General features: G+C 34.8%; 1 protein-coding gene across 1 annotated transcript in view; it reads left to right on the forward strand.

The window, feature by feature from the left end:
- The window catches only part of LRBA (LPS responsive beige-like anchor protein), a 432,278-nt gene that overhangs the window by 116,994 nt on the left and 300,579 nt on the right, over positions 1-14,705 (forward strand). The gene's annotated exons all lie outside the window — the stretch shown is intronic.

The raw sequence follows: 14,705 nt of genomic DNA on the forward strand, positions 1-14,705 counted from the left end.
ATGATACCTTTCTGGTAGTAAATTCCCCTACTTAAAACTTTAAAATAGCCTTTTTTAATGGGAATGGTATTGGTCTAGAGGTCAAGGGTTCTGACCCATTTCAAAACCTTTGACCTTCATTTACAACCCTTATGGTTTGCTTGCCTGACGAATAAGGATAATGCAAAATTAATGTTTCTTCACATCGATTTATTCGTTTTAGTGCCTGTATTGCCAAATTTATTTAGAGTGTGCTGATAGACATTTCATGAATGCAAATGAAAGAATCATAGAAGGTGTGAAAAATCGATGGTCTGCATTGTCAATAAAGTGCGATAAGAACAATTACTTCTGGAGATTACACCTAATAGATTTTACAATGAACTAGTGAAGAGTAGTTATGTTTTCTAGTGAGCTTATTACTAATGAATGTATCTAGAACTTTACCCATCTAGTTTTCCATTATCCTCAGGAAATATAATATATTTTTACCCTGAAAGGGATTTAATATGCCTTATGGAACTTTTGGAATTTAGAGATGGTTATTTTACATATGGCAGTACTGGAAGTGGACATTGTTCACAACTGCTAGAATACGAATTTGCTGCTGATTTAAATTAGAAGAGAATCCTTGCCACCAAGAAATCCATATACAAGTTTTACTGTTCCTTCGTTAATGTGTTAGAGTAAAACTAATATGATTGTTAAATAAGTGCCTGACAGCTTGATATTACCATTTTTAAAATTAGTTTTTGGTATCCATGCTGCTTGTATCAGTAATTAGTGGTTGACCTTTCTTTCTTTTTTGGTAAGGTATCTAATCTTTTTTAAAATCATGTTGTGGTCTGTACTGTACGTCACTTGTTTGGTTTTGGGAAGTGGAAAGGATAAGGAATAAATGACGTGCTCTAATGCATCTATTTGTCATATGTGTCACAATGCCACTTAATGCTAATCTAATCAAATTGAGGATATCGTGATTGCTTAGCAGTGCTAGTTGCAGAGACTGAGGTTGTTCTTTGTGAAATAGTAGAAATAAACCAATAAAGTCACAAAGACCTCAAAGTCTTTTTAAAGTTACATAGCAGCTGTAATTTTTGGCAGAATATGAAAAATGATGTGAGAAATGAATCTAAAATTAGCTCCAGATGTATACAGATTGTTCTGGGGTGATAATTACATTTTTCACTTTGAATTTTCCTAATTCAAAGAGGTCAGCATGGCAATCACAGAAGTGATTTATTTTGTTAAGAAGTGAACTGTCTTTTGCTACATGAAAGCTTGAGAGATATGAAATTGAATTTCAAGCCGACATTTTACAGATACTGGGAGGAGATGGGGTTGAGCTTGATTGATATTTCCCCCCCTCTTTTTTTCTTTTTTTTTCTTTGGCCCAAGATAGGATGGGAAGTGAAGTGATATCCTTTTGCTAAAATTTTAATTAATTTTTAAGAGGAGATGGAGAGGATGAAGTGCCAAAGATCAAAAGATCAGGTCAAAAACTAGTTTTTAATCACATAAATAATGTGGCATAGTTACAAAGTAAGTATCTGCAAATTTGATTTAAAACTTCACAAATTTGTCAGCCATCATTTTATGAAATTGAAAGATTGCTCTGATTAATATCTTTGGTGGTTTTTTACGCTAACCTCCTTCTGAAAATTTGTTTTAAACATTGTATATGTGATGTAAGCACTTGGATTGTTTTTCTGAAACATCTGAGATTTTTCTGATGTTTATTTAGATTTGTGGCTGGAATATGTTTTTTCTTTCTCAGAAGTGCAAAATGGAATAATAATAATATCTCACAAGGAATTTTTTCACAAAATAGTGAAAATAAAGCTCTTTCCCTGGTGAAGTGATTTAAAAAAACTCCAAAGATACCATTCTGTGAAACTATTTGTGACACCTGGTTAATTTCTTCTCTTGTTTAAAGTTCATATATTTAGGTATATGGAAAAAGACCATTGCTTTTGTGTTTTAGTTTTGTGTTTATATGTTGATATATTGTTTTATGTTTAACACAAGGTAGAAAGAGAAACAGGTGGTTAGAGATACAGACAAAAGGCTTTCTCTAGACAAAAACAGTTGTGTGTTTTGATAGACACGCTACATTCTGAGACGTGTCTCTGTGTGTATACATACATTTATATAAATCTATCAAAACATAAAGAAATCCTTCATTTAATATTACTGCAAAGTGTTCCTGCTTATTTGACATTAATATCATTTTTGAAAGAATCGACGTTGCATTCAAGGCCACTTTATAAAAGCGTTGTGTTGCTCATCCTAATTCAGTCTGACACACATTCCAATAACACTGCCTCCCTTCTAGGTTTTAAAACTAAATTTATGGCTGAGCATTGTGAAGTGCATCATTTAAAAATGGTTTCAACCCAAAACATCTAATAAATAAATAATGTGTATGGCTACTCAGTAGCAGACTTTCCAGACTAGAAATCATTCCATCGGATACTCAACAGTCCACTATCGGAGAGGGCTGTCAGATAAATCTTATAGTAGCTGCATTCATGTCCTGTAAATCACATGTTATTGTCTGAGCCTTCTGCCAGGTCATCTATTCTTTTCCCATTTATCAGAAATGCATACAGTACAGTGAACCTAGAAGCACCATCTAGTCTGGCCTGGCATCCTGTCGGGGTAATTAAACCAGCCAAAAGAGAGAAGTCCTGTGTCTATTATCCCTTTTAAATGAGTGACGTCAGGATGTTAAAGGTGCTCATATGCTGTTGTGAGACAAGGCTTCTGCGTGGGGAAACTGTGATATCACCCCTGAATAAAGCATTTTCATCTAAAAGGACTCTCACTCTATGCCTAAAATGCAAAGGAGCATGTATGAATAAAGTACATGTTTATCCATAAAGCAAATATGCTACTGTGCTTCCTTTCATTTGTCAGATGTTTTCTTGAAAGACATGACTAAGTAGGAAAAACTCTGATCTTCCCTACTCTCTCATGAAGATATTAAAAACTTTTGTCTGTTGCTCACATACATTTGTCCTATTATTGTAGCTTCAAGGTGAAAAGGTACAAAAATAGGTGAAATAGGTTCCATAATTTTCCCTGATGCCTTTGAATTTACAGAATTTGCAGCACTTGAGAAATGCTTCTTTCTGTAGTAAGTCAACTGAATTGTCAGTGGAATATGTGTAAGAGAACTAATTAGGTGGTTCTTGTCAGATCCATCTTTGACTTAAGAGCTTTTTTCTACTGAATCTAAATTTTCTAGACCATAAAATAAACTTACACTAACAGACTCAAATACTGTTCAGCTTTTATATAATTTTCTAAAACTGGTGGAATGCCACCCAACCTTTTTAAAAGTTTGCAATTAAAAATTAATGAATACTGCAGCAACTTTTATGACCCCTCCACTAACACTACCTGCACATACACCCTGCTTGCTGGTTCAGGGTATAAAAGCTTCTTGGTTCCTCCTTCCTCTGCCCCCTGTTGTGTCAAAGGGATTAAGGGCACATTCTTGATAGCTGATGGCATATATAAAACCAAGACCAATGTTTTAATACATTTAATCTCTAGGTATTTTATCTTCTAGAAATATTAATATGATATATTCCAATATAACTACATAGCTGTAGCTATTAGATTTATATTGGACCTTGATAAAGTGTATCTTTCATGGGGAGATGGAAGAGGGAAGCATAAACTCTGATACTTCAGATTTTTTTTGTGTGCAGTGATAGCATCTGCTCATATGGCCCAATGAAATATGATTACGGTTGAATATGTCATGTGCTATGCTGATAGGTTTTGTAGTTATTTTTTGGAGAGAAAAGCATGATCCAAGGCAGTGCCTGTTAAAAATACAGCAGAGGCTGATTAGTAGTATTAAAGCAGAAAAAATTACACTGTGAAAGTTGGTCTTACTGCCTATGTAGGCAAACTTATAGGTCTTCAGCTCTCTTTTTTTTCTTGTCTAACCCAACTCACCAAACCAATTATCACTGGATAAATGGTGAAATGTTTGCAAAAGGTTTTTCTTTAGCGTGATCTTTCTTTCCTATGCTACTAAATCACTTTGCTAACGGATTCTGTTGCTCATAAAGGAGTCGATATTCATCTTTTGCATAGGCAGTATCTTAGTTGCATCATATCTCTTACTCTGATAAGGAATCTTAATTATTTAAAAAATATCAACATGTGCAATGCAGTCATGCACCTGTACAAAAAATATGATAACGTATTTCCCCTAAGGAAGAGCAATAGGATGGTGGTTAAGATTTTGATTTTTCAGCAGATTTTTTGCACACACCCCTCCCTCCTCCACCCCAGTACTTAAATGTTTGTAAAATGCAATAGGATCTTCAGGCTTTTCTGGGTATCCTGTGCTCAGAAAAAAGCTTTGTATCAATGATCCAAATTCATTACCTCAGAAATGGATTTTTGCAGCATGTTTTAAAATGTGGTAAGCCTTTGAATTACTTGGAGATTTTAGTTGATGTAGAAGATGGCTGGTTTTCAGTGTTTGTTACTTGCAGAGGGAACACATTATACTGATGCTCTGTGATCTGCACGGGTTCCTAATTTACTTTTAAGTGCAATTTGATGTGATGGATAACTATAGGGATCGCCATGAAGTTTTAATTGAATTGGGTATAGCTTATCTAAAGAGCTATGTCACTATGATGCCATGGCAGCTGAACTCAACAGAAGCACCAAAACTCTAACAATATCCTGGTTTAGATATGAAGAGAATAAATGAGGTTTGAATACTTTTTACGTCCTCCAAGTGTTAGATGATAACATTTTAATGAAGTTAATATTTGTCCATCTAATCACTTTGTGTTCTAACAGCTGAAAATAAGTTTAAAAAAGATCTAAAGATCCTTTAGGTCCGTGATCTAAAAAATGTATATGTTTTGGTAAAGAGGGTAGATTCTGTAGGGATTTTGTAAGCTGCCAAATGACTTTCTATCAATTTTAATGCATGTTCTAGTTTCCTTTTAAAAGCCATTTAGAAGATATCAGGAGTTGGACGTTTGTCTTTTTAGACTGTGAACTTCTGCCAAGAGGATCTTTGTTTTTACCAAAGATGAATGTAGCTGTATTTGAGTAGAAAAAACCACTTCAGTAATAGATTGCATTCATGATAAAATGGTTAGAAACATAACTTTATTAGGCAATGAAAATGATTTAGATCTTAACAAATAAAAATAGAAAAAAGGGCTTCCCAAAGTCTAAATTGTTAAGTTCAGGGGAAGACGTTGCATGAATCATGCCCATAGGCGTTTGCCTTGTATTGCTAACTTTCTTTGCAATGTTATGAAGTATTCAGTGTTTCTAGTTTAGTATGAAGGCACTGTATTGAGATGCACAGAAAAATGCTTCACCTGCAGGTGTGCCAGAAACTTCATAGTATACTTTTTTTTTTTTGCTTGTGCTCTTTTGAAGAATTTGAAGATTGGAAGAATATCTGCCAGCTTAGCTTTTTGTAGAGATGAGGAGGCTGTGGAAGGAAATGAGAGTATTCAAGATCATCTTACTCTGCTACGGATTATTTAGATTCTGAAGCTGCCTCAGGCCTGCTTCACACAAAGTGGAGCAAGGCATCTTAATAAAACTGTGTAAATCTTAACATTTGAAAACATGGGAGAGCCAAACATGTTATTAATTGTTATGCAGGCAGTAGTAGGAGCATTCCTAGTGCAATTTTGTAACAAATATTGCATGGCCCTTGTAACCATAACATGGTATACAAAATGGATGATTCTTATCCTATTCTTCAAGATGCTATTGGATGGAGAGTAGTTGGGAAATGTCTCTTGAGCTCTATGTACAGTGCTACTTCAGGATATTTTCAGTGGAGCGATTTTACGTTATAAACTATTTCCGCTTCAAAAACTCTTGTTGTTCTTTTCCCCCTGCAATGTATATTTTCATCTGCAGTGACTTAGTTTTGCAGGATGGAGACTATGGTCAAAGCTAGAGAGAGAGGAAGGTAGATCCCACAGTAGGCAGGGGCCATGCTATTAAAGTGCTCTCTTGGGATAGAAGAGACTTAAGTTTCAATTAATGTTTCAGGTACTAGTTATTATTATCACTAAGTAGCATAATCTGTCAGAGGAAAAATTTCAACATATCCAAAGTAGCTGGTAGTCCAGAAGCTTAAGGGCGTTTACCAGGCATGTGGAAGAGTCCAGTTTTGAAAGAAATTAAGCTCTCTCAATCTGTAAAAGCAACAATGTGATTCATCTGTGTTGTCCTCAATTGCAGTTTCCTTCTTTGGTTGTGATATATGGAGACATCAGTTCTTTTCTGTAAGGTCTTGGGGATAAAGTTTAGGGCTTCTGCATTCTCCTGCATTGCAAGGCACTTGATATCAACACAGTGAGCTGTTTGGCTAGTGGTCAGTAGGATTAACTCTGGAGAAATTGAATGAAAGGCCTGGAATATGTGGGAGGGCACTGGCTGTGGAATCCAGACGCCTTAAACTCAGTCCTTTGGTGCTTGGATTGTAGATACTATCTTGTCAGTAAGTTTCCTTCTAACAAAACAGAAGGTTAAATTATCAAATCTGTTGTCTAAATCACTTGGATTCTCTGTTACACTTGGTATAGCTGGGTTTTTTTACACATAGTGTAGCTTCTTTACTTCCTGAGTGCGAGTTCTTCCTCCATCTCTGAGGATCTCACTTTGAGTGCTGAAAATGTATGTTGACAACTTTCATGCTTGGTGTATGTCACTGAGCAGGGTACTTGGAATAATTACAAATGGATTACTTGCGCTACGGATATTTTTGTGCTTGCTTCATTGAACTATGTTATACATTCTAAGTGTTTGAAACTGCACATCAGTTTGGTAGATAACTGTCTAAAGTGCAATTCTGATAAGATTGAAATAAATGGAAACAGCTGGGAAAACCTTTCCTTTGAACTGGAGTATGTTGAAATTACATTTTAAATTAGCTGCGTATATTTTTTTTCTTTGACTTAAGCAGTATATAGATTTTGTCTCTCCAGAACTAGATTATTGTAATATATTCTGTGTGAAACTCCAGGATAATGTAAAATTTTGTCTGTTGGAACTTCACTCCTACTTTGATTTCCTGTTGCTTTCTAAATTGTTTGAAAGTTTAATTGCCTATAATTGCCTGCAATATTTAACCTGTTGAATTCCATAGAATTGCTTGGAGAGCACTCTAACATGTTTAAATAGGAGTTTCTGTCAAACTCCTATTATTCTTCATAATAATCACTAGGGTTCACGCTTCTCAGATCCCGCTTTAGTTTGCTATGCCTAAGATATGTTTGAACTCTGTCTTTCCTCTTAGCTGTAGTTGTTGGCTTCAGGAATAATGTGCTTTGTTTACTATTAGTATGGCCTATAGATAGGGAGTTTAAAACATCTGTGTCCATCACTGGCTAAATTTAAAAAAAATAAATTCTGATAGAATATTGTTTCTTGCGTGAGTCTATGAAGTGGATATATATTGACAGTTTGCTTAGTAGTAGAAATCAAAGTAGTTTATAACTTAAACTTTACTTTTGCCTTAAGTGTGGAAATAGGTTGGAATGTATTGGGAATGATTTACCAATACTGCATGAATAATAAGTGACCTTTTCTTGACTTAATGATGCAATAAGCACTTTATAGTTATATCCTGACAGGTAGTGCTCACAGTAGTTAAAATGTGTGAGCTAGTATTTTGGCTTTATCTCCTTGTATCTTTCCATAATTCTTAGTCTAGGAGAATATTTTAAAGGTTTGCTCACTCCCCAGTTTGGAGATGAAATGTATGATGTGGGATTTTAAGATGAGCGAAAACTATGATGTGTTACATTTAGTATGAGAAAAACAGAAATATCTGATAAGTTATACTTTATTAAATGGGGTTGATGTTTCTGCATGTTAGATATAAATAGTTGTCAAAGCAATAGAAATGGCTTCCTAACTAAAACTTGTTTTATCTAGGCCCACTTTTGACCCACTGGAAAATGCTCACTGCAATTTGCAGCCACTGTATTTTGAAGTGTTCAACAAAACAGCTGCAGCTGCAAACTGAGAAAAATAGTGTGAAAGAACCAGTGGGTTTTGGTTTATACTACACAGCTGTTTTCTGGAAAGTAATTGTGAGCTTTGTGGTTTTGAACAAAAATAAATGTATTTATATGTAAAGAAATTGGGATGGGAGCTATATATTAGACTAAGAAGGTGTGTAGAGAGGTACAAGTGGATAGGTGTAGTGATATTTTGGTGTGGACTGATGTGAAGCATTGTTTTTTGGATCAATACACTTGGAGAAGTCAACATGACTTGCAGAATTTGGATAGAGAAATGGATAAAAGATAGGATTAAAAACCACAAAACCATTCTTAGGAATAGTTTGCCACACTGGAGTGGAGAGAGATGAACTTTCCTAAGGTCATCTTACTAAAACATAATTGTTACCTACAGTAAAGTTCTGGGGGGAAAATGAGGATTTTTCCTCCCTGATTTTCTTTTTTTAAAGTACGTTCTTTAGTGGTTGTTCTGTAGGCTTTTCAGATATTATAGGCTCTTACTAAGAAAAATTCTCTTATGAAATGAAAATTACTTGAATTTGGTCAGGAATCCAGGACATGGTGTTGGTGTGAGTTTAATGGAAAACATGTCTGCTACAGCTAAAAATATTAGCCTTTAAAACTGTGTTGCTGAGAATTTGTGTGATTAATGTATACATTTTTATGTTTAGGGAGGAGAGTGGATTGTATAATGTAAATGTGAATCTTGGGGGTGTGATAGGGGAAGAGGACAGCTTCATTTCCATGAATGTACACTGCTGCAGATGTTCAAATCTAAGGGAACATAATTTAGCTACAGAAGCAAGACTTTTCTGAAGAAAAAAGGCATCCTGTTGCTTCACCAGCACACTAGGACTTAAAAAAACACCACCATTTAAGGTGAGTTTTGTGCAGTGAGAGCACACCCTGTGGCTTGGCAGTCTAGTCAGAAGGATGATACCATGCTGACTTTATAACTAGATCTTTGAACAATATTCTCATGGGTGGTAAATGCAAAACAAAATAATATCAACTGGCACTTAATTCTGTGAGCTCCCTGCTGATGGGGCTCTGCACTGAAATGGAACTCTTCCTGACAGGAAGTCAGCCGCGAAGTGTGGAGACCTCTGAAAATAAAGTGTGCTTTAATTTGACACCCTGCTGTTTTACAGCTAGTCTGTTTAATTTGAGACTATGGAAAGAGGTTTAGTGGAGGGGAGGGGTATGAGATTATGGAAAGTTCAGTGAACGGCAATGCTTGTTGCTGACTTTATACTAATTACAAATATGTGAACATTTTTGTTCATGTTAATAAAACAAATAATGTGTGTCTGTTTCCAAGCAAAACTCCTTACAAAACTCATGATTTGGGGAGCAGTGCTGTTTACTCGAAGTTCTGGCAGGAGAAGCTTTGCATGGTGGTGCTGTTCAGTTTATTGTTTAACCTTCAGTCTTATTTATACTCATCTGTGCATTTTTACATATCTCTGCAACTGGGAAAACATCTGTCTCATCAAAGATGTTGATGATGCACTAATCTTTCAATAAATATTTTAAGATCACTTGTTTAAGTGAAAAAACTCATAATTCAGATTATGCAGCAATCAATATGATATTGAGGTTCATGTCTGTTAGACGTTAGTTCCTAGTTATGAGTCGAATTTGATTCAGAAGAATCAGCTGGATTTTCCAGTACCCTCTGAATATTTACAAAAACATTTATTTCTATTTCTACTGAAAAAAGAAATGGTTATATTTTTCTTTTTGGAAAATTTGCTTGATGAGTGCAGGGGAGGATTTGCAGTGAAAGGAGCAGAAAATTGTTATTTATCATGTTTATTGTAGCAACATATAGGGATAGAGGAGAATAGAGCCCTGTGTTGATGGGTGTTGTGTAACAGTGGAATGATGGATACCCAGAATATTTTGGTCTAAATGAAGACAATAGATGCAGGATGAGGAAGGGAATGTAGTATGCAAGTGGAGTGTAATGGAAGAGACACGTTAGTTTTTCTGCCCCCCCCCCCCTTTTTTTTTTAATTTGCTTTGATTTAGCTTCCTTTCCCCTAAATCTTTTCTTAAAAGATATGCATTAGGACAGAATTACCCAAGGGAATGATAAGGGACAGGTTTGGACATCCTGTCTTTTGAGTGAAGAGGTGGGATTGGTTTACGTACTTTGGTTTCATTCCCTCAAAGGTACGATGATAGCAGGAATCTTGTTCATTGTTTGGATGCATTCATTATGAGAGTTTAAAATGAAACTAAGCTACGTTTGGGGGAAAGGGTAATATAAGGGGGCTTTTAGTTCCAAAATAGTATTCACCATGTATACTGTTGAGTATTTTATTAGTTAAATTTATTTAGTTAAAGCTTATCAGACATTGAGCAGGAAGGTTGCTGCTATTTGGTGGTAGTGGTGATGAATGCTGCTATCGGTGGGATCAGTCCATCACTACTAGTGCAAGTGTGCAGCAGTGAGTATGCTGTGATTTTCTTGTCCTTATAACTAGTAGTCTACCTTGGAAGACAATTTTTTCCATGCAGTGGTTTTACAAAAACTCAAATTAAAATCACAGTTAAACAAAAAAGCACTGAAATCAAGAGACAGTTGCCTTATACTCCTGCTATTCCTTGATTTGTTTTCCCTTCTCCTTAAAAATGATACTGGCACTGCAACTTGATTATTTGGATCTCTTCCCTTTGTTCATCTTATGTTGTCCCTTTTCCTCACTTCTGTTTTTCTGACTCATCTCCTTTGACTTATAGTTTCTTGCTTCCCATTGCTGCATATTTACAGAACTGCTTGGTACTTTGATTTTTCAATTAATGTTTAAGATTTCTGTTCCTGTTCTTCCTGAAGCTACTGTCTTTCATCTCAGCATTGAAAATAGCTGATGGTTAAAGAACCTGAAGAGGAAACGGCGGTGGAAAGGGTTTGCTGCTAGATGAACTCAAACCTGACCCCTAATTTCGTTTCATGAGGAGTCATGGCAACAGCCTGCTAGTGGGAGAGAGAAAGGGAGAGGCTGCCCGGGCAAATTGCTTCCTCCATCAGAAACTGTGGACTTGAAATCAGTGATCCACTCGTTCAGTTTTTCCCCATTCTGCAGTTTGTTGCTGTACTAGGACTGTAGAGGAACTGGAGTTTAACATAGACTTAATCTGTTTCAACTTAATGTGACATTGGTTCTAGGGGCAAAAATTTATTCATCAAGTCATGAGTTAGATCACTATAAAAGGCATGTGATAAATATTTTTCATTTACATGTTCATACTTTTTTGAAACTAGATACAAAAATGAAGTTTTGATGATATGCAGCTTTTATGCTGTGATAGTTATTACTGATAGCATTTTATTTATGCACAGTGATATTTTCATAATTTTATATGAACTTTCTGATTGCAGACAGTGATATTTTCATAATTTTATATGAACTTTTAGATTAGGTGATTTAAGTTTTCTTTTCTTACTAAAATGCTGTTTTAAGAATATTTGGTATCACCATAAATTATGACAACTGCAACCTGTGTCGAGATTTTCTGGCTGTATGTAATTGTTAAAATGTTACAGCACATACAATCTTTATGTAGTGTATCTTTCATAATATTGTATCTTTTAGGATAGATTTGCATAGTTTGTAGAGAAGACAACAGTTGTCACTTTGAGAGTAATCTCATAGCATATAAGGCATTGTCTGACAAGCTGACAGATTTTTATTTAGTATTTTACTGAACTAGTACTTAAGTATACAAACTACTCCAGCTGTATATGTGTATAATTTATTTTCAGAATCTATAAAAAACTTATTGTGACTTGAACTCAAACTTTTTTAAGTTTTGAAATTAAACTCTCATTACAAGGTAGTTTTAGGCATTTACCACTAACAACATAATACCAGTTTATAGGAAGCTCTGTTTACATGGAATATCCCAAATGGTTAAACAGCAGGGGAGTCTTCTGCTTTTACTTAGAGAACTGCTGTTTCTGTATGGCTTATTTACTACTTCTTTAATTCTTAATGTAGTGTGCTATGGAATTGAGCATGCAAAAGTCAGCAAAGAGTTCTGTTTTCTGCGTCTAAGGTTATTACTTGCTGTACAATAATAAAGGCACTATTTTATTGGGTTAGTTGTAATTAACTTCAGCACTAGGCATTGATATAAATCATTCCTAATCTGTTTTCTTTATATTTTCATTCTTTTAAACTGGTTTAACATAGCTTCTTTCTGTCGTCCTTTTACATAAGGACCAGGGTTGTAATTACGTTTTTGAATTAGGCTGTCGGAAGCTAATGTGCATGTTGATCCAAGAATTGATTAAGGAACACTAATGAATTTCATATAGCACATTTAAAAGATTTGTAATAAATATTGTGTAATAAATACTCTATAGCAGTGATGTGTTATACCATTTAGAATTCAAGACAGTGTTGTCATGCTGTGCAGCTGGAAAAATATTTTGGTATATGAAACTTTGATTCTATTTCATAGTTAAAATAGTAAACAATTTTGTGGTTATGAATAAAAAAATAGTGTTCCAACTCTTCCCCAGAGTATATTTTATGAAAGTAGCTATTGTTATTATAATCTTTGTTTCTGTGTTTTATCAGAGGAAAAATACTGAAACACTTTTGGTTTTCATTTTTTTTCTGCTCAGTCTTGGTGTTTGATACCAACTGGGCCATGTGCCTTTTTGACTGATTTATCAATACACTAGTGTACTGCAGCATTTTCAGTTGTTCGTTAACAGCATAGGTTTGAAACAAGAATGTTATGTGTTCTTTTCAGTCAGTTTTGCAACACTGAACATGTTTCTTTCTTGGATTTTTTGTCTTTTTCGGGGTAGATAGTCACACACGCACAATCTCAGCCCACCTTTATAGTTCATTAGTTAGTTTGATATGAGTGTGTTTGGAATGTTTTCCCACAACAGTGTGCTTGGTGTTGTACCTCCACTTGAGAAGCTATCTCATCTAGTTAATTTTTACACAACTTTCTCCTAGAAGACTCATTAAAATTTTTCATACAAAGAGTTTAGTTGTGTACTGTCACTAGCTGATTTTTTGACAAAAAGCAATGTCTTTTTAATGGAATGCCAGCAGTAAATACTTTTTATTGTAACTGAGTGTGTTTGATAGTTTAAAAGTCTTATAAAAATAATTAGCTCTTTTATATAGTTCTAATGGCAGCCTTGCAAGTTTCCCCTGGAGCAGTCTCTAATGAACAGGCCTTGATTTTTCCAGTTGGGCTTTTAGATTCCCTGAGGACTTGACTTCAGACCTTGAAGGGCAGCAGCTGCCATTTGTCTTAAGACTGGAGTTGCCAAACAGACAGACCATGTACTAATAGGACACATTTGTACAGCCTGAGTATGTGGAACCCCGATAGAGGCCTAATGATGATCATCTGTTGAGAGCTTGTAGCTGGCCAGGGTTAGAGTAACTTTTATCACCCTTATTGAAATCAAAACCTCTGTATTGATTAGTGAGATAGCTTGACTTGTTACATAGATGCCATGTTAAAGCTTTCATAAACAAGCCATTGTTTAGTGTGGAATAGTATCCATTGTTTAAATTTCAATAAATTCAAGCCTGTTTGATAAGTTTTCCCCCTGACAAGATGTTCTGAATTTTTGGGATAGTAGTAAATATTTTTGCAAGCTCCCTCTTTTTTCTGTGTCAAGATTCAGCAACAGTGATGTTCTTCTATAGAGAAAGGACCATGAATATAATTATTGAAATTATTTTTTTTCTCAATCAATTTCTGATAGTTCGTCCGTTATTGATTTATGTGTGTTAAATTTTATTTGAGCATCCAGGGATGACTGTATATATACTGAATAACATTGTCTCCAAATGTGTTTTTGTGTTACTCTTGTATTAAAATGTGTCACAACCTTGCAAAATTTTTCTGTTTCGTACACTACTTAGCATGTGCTAATTTTGATATTAAATTGCTACATAAAGTTTCTAGATATGATTTCCCATAATTCCATGTTGGTTTTAATTTTTTTCAATGGAGCTTTGTAGATTAAAATAATTTAAGCATGCTTCAACTCTTTTAAAGTAATTTATGTTTGCAGATATTCTGCTTAACATGCAGTCTAACTTTTTTTTAATTATGAAGAACCCAGCTGAGATATAATCTACTTTTCACTATATGTTCTTTATTGCTGAGTTCATTCAAGCCTATAGTGGATGTGGTGCTGAGAGAGTGCTGACACCAAGTGCAAACACTGCTGAAAAGTTCTTGATAGTTTACTTTAGGCACTTAAAGATTAGTATATCTCTCTATGAACAAGTTTTTCATGCAGATTTGACCTTTACTCTAGGATATAATATGTCTCTTAGTCATATGTTAACACATTTTCCCACCCTGCTCCTTAGTGCTCCATTCATAGTTGTCAGTACCAAAGTCATCCTTCTCCTTTGTTTCATAACCAAAATAAATTATTAAAACTCCACCAGCTTTATGGGAAGGATGGATTAGCAAAGAATTTGCTCTTTTTTGCTTGCTTATGAGTATTTCAACTGTTAGATATAATTCTTAATTGTGGAATATGTTAACCCTACTAGAAGGATATTTTTTTAAGTTTCTGAGAAAAATGAATTATTACGGAGTATGCATGTGTATGTGTATATGAATGGAAGTAGTAGTACAGTTTGCTACAGTTGAAAATAGAGCAGTTTTCGTCTATTGGAA

Source organism: Gymnogyps californianus, chromosome 4 (assembly GCF_018139145.2).
Source record: "Gymnogyps californianus isolate 813 chromosome 4, ASM1813914v2, whole genome shotgun sequence".
Taxonomy (NCBI): Eukaryota; Metazoa; Chordata; class Aves; order Accipitriformes; family Cathartidae; genus Gymnogyps; species Gymnogyps californianus.